This window comes from Prinia subflava, chromosome Z (assembly GCF_021018805.1).
Source record: "Prinia subflava isolate CZ2003 ecotype Zambia chromosome Z, Cam_Psub_1.2, whole genome shotgun sequence".
Classification (NCBI taxonomy): Eukaryota; Metazoa; Chordata; class Aves; order Passeriformes; family Cisticolidae; genus Prinia; species Prinia subflava.
In genome coordinates this window covers 16542877-16549758 of record NC_086283.1, presented here as the reverse complement: position 1 = coordinate 16549758, position 6882 = coordinate 16542877, and positions in this window count along the sequence as shown.

Here is a 6882-nt window from a genome sequence, read left to right as displayed (position 1 = left end):
CTTCACTTAGGCTCGCCCCAGAATGGAGCATTGCCTATTTTCAACATCAACTCTTGGTAGAGTACAGGTTTCACAAGGGCTGTTCTCTCCTAGCTTTGTGTCTTTGTATCTTTGTGTCTATCCAAAACATCTGTCTCCAAGGGTTTTTTACCCAAACAACCTGACAAACCAGGGATGAAAGGATTTTACAACAGGCAGAGAGCTGCATGCATACCTCTCCTGTGGATGCTGACAAGAAGATTATGTCTATTACCAGCCTGCAGCCTCTAGGACACTGGCTCTCCAATTTCCTTCTCTACAATTACCCTCTCCTTTTGAGACTGCCTACTTACAAATCTTCCTTTGGTTCTAACAGATCTCAGTGTTCTGCAATTGCTGTCCATGTCTGGGATGAAGCAGCTCACATAAATTCTAACAGGACCTGCCCCAAAAGAAAAAATTATAAATAAATGCTGGTCACACACATTTCACTGCTCAACAACCTCAAACCAGAAATATTATAGTGCTCAGTGAAGCATGTGATGAGAAAACTTGTCTCAGCAACACCTTACACTCTGCAAGTGAGCTGCTCTGGGATGCAGCAATTTGCTCAGGTTCCCTGAGGCAGTTTGTCAGCACCCTCTTCTTCTGTTGCAAAGTTTGTGAGAAATGCAGCCAGAGACTGCTCCCTATTTGTGGTACATCAGGGCTGTGGGGGGTCTTGCTCTTTGCCGGTAAAGTGAAAAAGGTAAGAGGCACACCCAGGAGTTCACCTGCCAGGAGCCTTTGGAGATCAGCATTCCAGATCTGAAAGGACTGAGGTCAGCTGCAGGGCATTGTCTGGAGGGCCTCATACCTGTGTGGGCAGGTCCAGCTGTCACACGTCTTCTAAAAATTCCTTAGATATATTACCGAGCCTTTTTATCCCTTCAGAACTTGTTTCAGGGTAGCAGTACGTTTGGGTAAAATTACGGATGCTTTGGTCAAGCTAGATTAGGACTTCATTTGAAAATTTGGAAACCTTGCAATTTATTTTGGTGTTATTGTGAAAGAAAAAGCTGTGCAATCATATCACACAAGGCCTATATCCCATAATAACCAATGTCCTATCTGCAACCCACAGGGGCAGCAGTTAACATATGAAGCATGAGGGTGGCCTGTTGTTAATCCTTTCCATTAGTGCTGCTGTCTTAGAGAGAAATAGATGAGACATTTATTTCCATGAAGCATTGAGGAGCAGGAGCTTGAAAACAGGGGGATTTAGATTGTGCCTTTCTGCTGCTTTCATGTTTTGTAGCAGAATAAAACTGATGGTGTTAAATGTTGCTTTGTTTTATTTTTTTAGGTGGAAATCACACAGGGATTAGAAAATAACAGGGCTTCTGCTTCCTTCATGCCTTGGGAAATATTTCTTTGTTTTAAGGATTTTGCTCTTAATTTTCTGACTAGCCTGTTGAATCAGTAATCTAGAAGATGGACTTCAGCCTGAAACACAACACAGTCTCACTTGCCCACCATACTTCCAGAAAGACTGTTTTGTTTGGGGTTGATCCCTTCCTCCCTTCCACCTCAAATTAAAGGCTTTTATTGTGGGTGTGGGGTTGTTCTTGTTGTTTTGGCTCATCTAGTAACATAATTAAAAATCAAACAATCAGAAAAACATGGTTTGAAACCTAAAACACATCAATTATCTAAGCTTCACTGCTGGAAAAACAAAAAACAAACCCAAAAAAACCCTCAAAAAAACCCCCCAAAAGCCCCAACAACAACAACAACAACAACAACAACAAAAAGAAGACGCAAGCATGTATTGTTTGCTAAAATGTATAAATAGCAGAAGGTTTTGGCAGTTGTCATGCTGGCTTTGTGAATTTGTCACCCAGCATCCCTGTCTGCCCTGAACTGTAAATAAATACCTCAAGTGTGTGAGTTGGCCTCTTGCGCACTGGGTGAGAGAACCATCATTGGGACAACACCCTTGGTAAGAGGGGGTGCTGTAGTCCTGGCTTGAGGCTGGAATCACAACAGTGGTTGCTCAGAAGGCAGCAGATAACAAGAAATATCCTGCTTTTCTTTCTGTCCCCATTTGTCCAAAAAAGTCCTCCTCAGCCTTGTGGGAAAAACAGCTTCTCATCCTGCTAAAATGATCACTGGGCAAAGTTCAGCATATTTTACTGCCTCTCTTTAAAATTGACTGACAGGTTGAATGTTGCTAGGATGTCTTGAGCAGCCTCTTTATGTAGATATGATACCTAAGATTATGGCATACAAAAGAGGGACAGTATGAGGGAAATGGCATTGCTTCTTAATTCCCAAGCAGAAATCAGTCTTTAGATTACATGAAAGAATGGGTGGTATTAGGATTCAGTTGAGACCTAGCACACTTGAAAAGACACTCATTTTTTCTAGTTCAACTATCATATATCACATTTCAAAGCATCCCGCTATTGTGGTTACTTTTTGCATGCAAACCTTTTCTGGTTTTGACCCAGGTCTCATTGAAAATATTCTCCTGTGGGACTGCCCATCAAGTCCTAGGTTTGAGCAGTCAGGTTAAATAGCCACAGCACTGCTTCCCAGCACTACCTTTTCCTGACCACTCGCCAAAGAGATCCATCTCAGTTCAGCATCACTGGTGGTGGGAAAATAGACCTGGGCTGTAGAACAAAAGCTCACCAGGAGGGCCTGATCATCTCTGCCTCAAGGGTGACCAGGTGTCCTGGGGTGACAGGACATTTTCATGCTTTGTATCCCAAATCGTGGGTTTCTGTTCCCATGTTCTCCGTTTGTTTTGTCTATAGCTGAGCCCCTCCCCCGGCTGCTTGCTTTGGGCTTGCTGCTGCTAGCTTAGGCTCGCTTTGCTGGCTTTGCTCTCTTGCTTTCTGCTTTTTGCTTGCTTTTTGCCATTTTTCTGCTTTTGTGTTTCCCCTTCTTTCCTTCCTCCCCTTCCCTGAAGACATCGGACCTGCTTCGGGCCCTGATTCGGGAACATCAAGGGAACACCCCCCGGAGTCTGCACCTGAGAGAAGCTTTGGCACCCTCCCCAACAGAGACTGCTCACCCTCTCTTGGACTGGTGAAAACATTTGTTGTCATCTCGGACTGTTTTTCTTGTGTTGGGGAGTGTTTTTTTTTGTTGTCTCTTAATAAACAAGTTTTTTCCACTTTTCCTCTGAGGAAATTCCTCCTGAACCCGGTGGTGGGGGAGGGAGTTGTGGAGATTTTCCGCTAATTTGTCCTAAACCAGGACAAACATTTTTGGTGGCCCGTACGGGGGTATCGACCATACAAAGTGGAAAAAACTTTACCTTTATACTGATTCCTGGATGGTAGCCAATGCTCTGTGGGGATGGCTGAAGAGATGGAAGGAGGCGAACTGGCAGCGCAGAGGAAAACCAATTTGGGCTGCTGAAGAATGGAAAGACATCGCTACCCGGTTAGAGAAACTACCTGTGAAGGTTCGCCATGTAGATGCCCATGTCCCTAGAAGCAGAGCTAATGAGGAGCAGCAGAACAATCAGCAGGTAGATCAGGCTGCAAAGATAGGGGAGTTGAAGATCGATCTTGACTGGGAGCACAAAGGAGAGCTGTTCCTAGCACGATGGGCCCGTGATGCCTCAGGCCACCAGGGTAGAGATGCCACCTATAAGTGGGCACGAGACCGAGGGGTGGATCTAACCATGGATAGCATTTCTCAGGTTATTCATGACTGTGAGACGTGTGCTGCCATTAAACAGGCTAAGCGGGTGAAGCCCCTCTGGTATGGGGGGCGGTGGTCCAAGTACAAGTATGGGGAGGCTTGGCAGATTGATTACATCACGCTGCCTCAAACCCGCCAAGGCAAGCACCGTGTGCTAACCATGGTAGAAGCCACTACGGGATGGTTGGAAACCTACCCCGTGTCTCATGCTACAGCCCGCAACACCATCCTGGGCCTTGAAAAGCAGGTCCTTTGGAGGCATGGTACTCCTGAGAGGATTGAGTCAGACAATGGGACTCATTTTAAAAATAATCTTATTAACACCTGGGCTAGGGAACATGGCATCGAGTGGGTGTACCACATCCCCTACCATGCACCAGCTGCAGGTAAAGTGGAGAGGTACAATGGATTGTTAAAAACCACTTTGAAAGCACTGGGTGGGGGGTCTTTCAAGAACTGGGAGCAGCATTTAGCAAGAGCCACCTGGTTAGTTAACACTCGAGGTTCCACCAACCGAGCAGGTCCTGCCCAGTCTGAGCCCCTTAATATAGTAGATGGAGATAAAGTCCCAGTGGCCCATGTCAGAGGTTTGTTGGGGAAGACAGTATGGATTAATCCTGCCTTGAGTACAGGCAAACCCATTCGTGGGATTGTCTTTGCTCAAGGACCAGGGTATACCTGGTGGATAATGCAGAAAGATGGGACAACCCGTTGTGTACCTCAGGGAGATCTGATTGTGGGATGATATCATTGTTTGCTGAGCATTACCACCATTATCTGTACGTTAGATCATACAGATATGAGACAGAAGGAAACGTGAAAGTGTCAAAGGTCTGAGCAAGTAAGATGGAAGGAAATGTGTAAGTGTGGAAGGTTTAAGCAAGTGAGAAGAAAGTTTTTCATTGTGTTCAGTAAACATGTTCATGATATGGGATAAGGGGTGGAATGTCCTGGGGTGACAGGACATTTTCATGCTTTGTATCCCAAATCGTGGGTTTCTGTTCCCATGTTCTCCGTTTGTTTTGTCTATAGCTGAGCCCCTCCCCCGGCTGCTTGCTTTGGGCTTGCTGCTGCTAGCTTAGGCTCGCTTTGCTCTCTTGCTTTCTGCTTTTTGCTTGCTTTTTTTTTTGCCATTTTTCTGCTTTTGTGTTTCCCCTTCTTTCCTTCCTCCCCTTCCCTGAAGACATCGGACCTGCTTCGGGCCCTGATTCGGGAACATCAAGGGAACACCCCCCAGAGTCTGCACCTGAGAGAAGCTTTGGCACCCTCCCCAACAGAGACTGCTCACCCTCTCTTGGACTGGTGAAAATATTTGTTGTCATCTCGGACTGTTTTTCTTGTGTTGGGGAGTGTTTTTTTTTGTTGTCTCTTAATAAACAAGTTTTTTCCACTTTTCCTCTGAGGAAATTCCTCCTGAACCCGGTGGTGGGGGAGGGAGTTGTGGAGATTTTCCGCTAATTTGTCCTAAACCAGGACACCGGGCCTGGAAATGAACCCTTACAGCTCCCTTTGCACTTTCCCTCCCTGTCACTTTTTGTCTCTTTTCATTTCTTTTTCCAGCTGCTCATCCCGATGCTGCATTTCGGTTTTCTGTTGGGTGCAGACATCTGGTGGTCGAGCTGGTGATGGCAGCCGAACAAGGGAAGCCAAACAAGGAGAGCCAAACAAGGGAGGGTACAGGTTCTTTCTTTCTTACGCTTTGGCCCAGTGATAGAAAAAACAAATTCTGTTATGCAGCAAGGATTTATTTTCAGTTTTGTTCCCCTTCTACCTCATCTCTAGTTTTCTCCCCTCATCAAGCCTCAGGGACCTGCTGCACCTGGGTGTTTAGAAGGAAGGGTAGACTGTGCCCAGCAGATTGCAAGTCACTCCTGCAATGCAGGTGTGCTCAGAGCAGGAGAGGAGGCTCTTCCAGCAGCGCAAGTGACACCTCCTCAAGCAGTATCTGCAAGACAGATGCTCCACGGTGCAAAAAATGGCCTCAGTCAGTCCTGCAAGCTGCACCTCACTCCTCTCTGAGACAGCCAGGAGCAGCTGGAAGCAGGAATGTTTCCAGACAATGTGTGTGGTCCTTCCTGGATCACCTCCATCTGCCTGCAGTCTCTGGCCTCTCTTCTTCTGGGATACATTTTGTGTCTGCTTTGGCTCTGTTAGTGCAAGAAGGGAAAGGAGCTACACAGCACTTTGTTTTAGTCCATGCTGAAGAGCTACTTATGCAAGACACAGATGTTTCAGTGTATGAACGGTATACATCTGGAAGGGTATTCAAGCTCTCCCACTGAGATACTGTGCAGTAGGACACATATGGAGAGTATTCTATAAATTGAAAGAAATATGTGGGGTCAGGGACTACTCCGTACTCCATCTGCTAAAAGTGGGATCAACCCTAATTTTACCTTTTCCAGGAAGTGCAGCAAAGACTGAAACCACTTCACCTGAGAGGAGATGAATGAAGTGCTGGAGATGCCTGGTTCTTTCCAGTGTCTTAACCTGCATGTGCAACACCTCGGCTCATAGGTGTGACATCAGGTGAAGATCTTTTGCTCCAAGAGCCCAAGGCAAATGTAGCTTGACACAAAAGACTGGTCTCAAGAATGAGCAGATACTCACTGCCTCTGACTCTGGTCTGTATCTCTGTTCAGTGTTTCTTCAAAACTTAAATGTGTTTCCAAGACAAGCAATTTCCTCAACTTCAGACAACTGTTTTTAAGGCCATTTTGCTTTCAAATGTTTGTCGCTGGGAAAGCAGGAGCCAGCCTGGTGCCATGAGCTTACCTACATTATATGATTTGTCCTGTAACCAAGTAAATTCCCAATTGTAAACTAGATGACTTGTCTCCTTACAGGAGGTTGTGGAAGCAATGTGATACCAAACTGATAAATGCATGGACTGAGAAAAGCAGAAAGAATGTGATTGAAATCAACATGTAAGAGACAGCACTTACAACTAATGTTTTTGATTTGACCAGTGACAATGCAGGGAGCAAGGGTAGAGTGGGAGAATAAATTTATTCAAAACTACATGAATATGCTCATTAGGTTAATTCCCCAAGTACTTGAGTATTTGTTTCCAAAAATTAAATATGTGTGTGATGGCAGGCTTGTTGCTTTTTCTTTACAAAAACCTTGAGTTCTTTTTGGAGTTTGCACCTCCCCCTCTGCAGTTAAGAGAAAGGAATTACAAGAGAAAATTTATGCTGAATC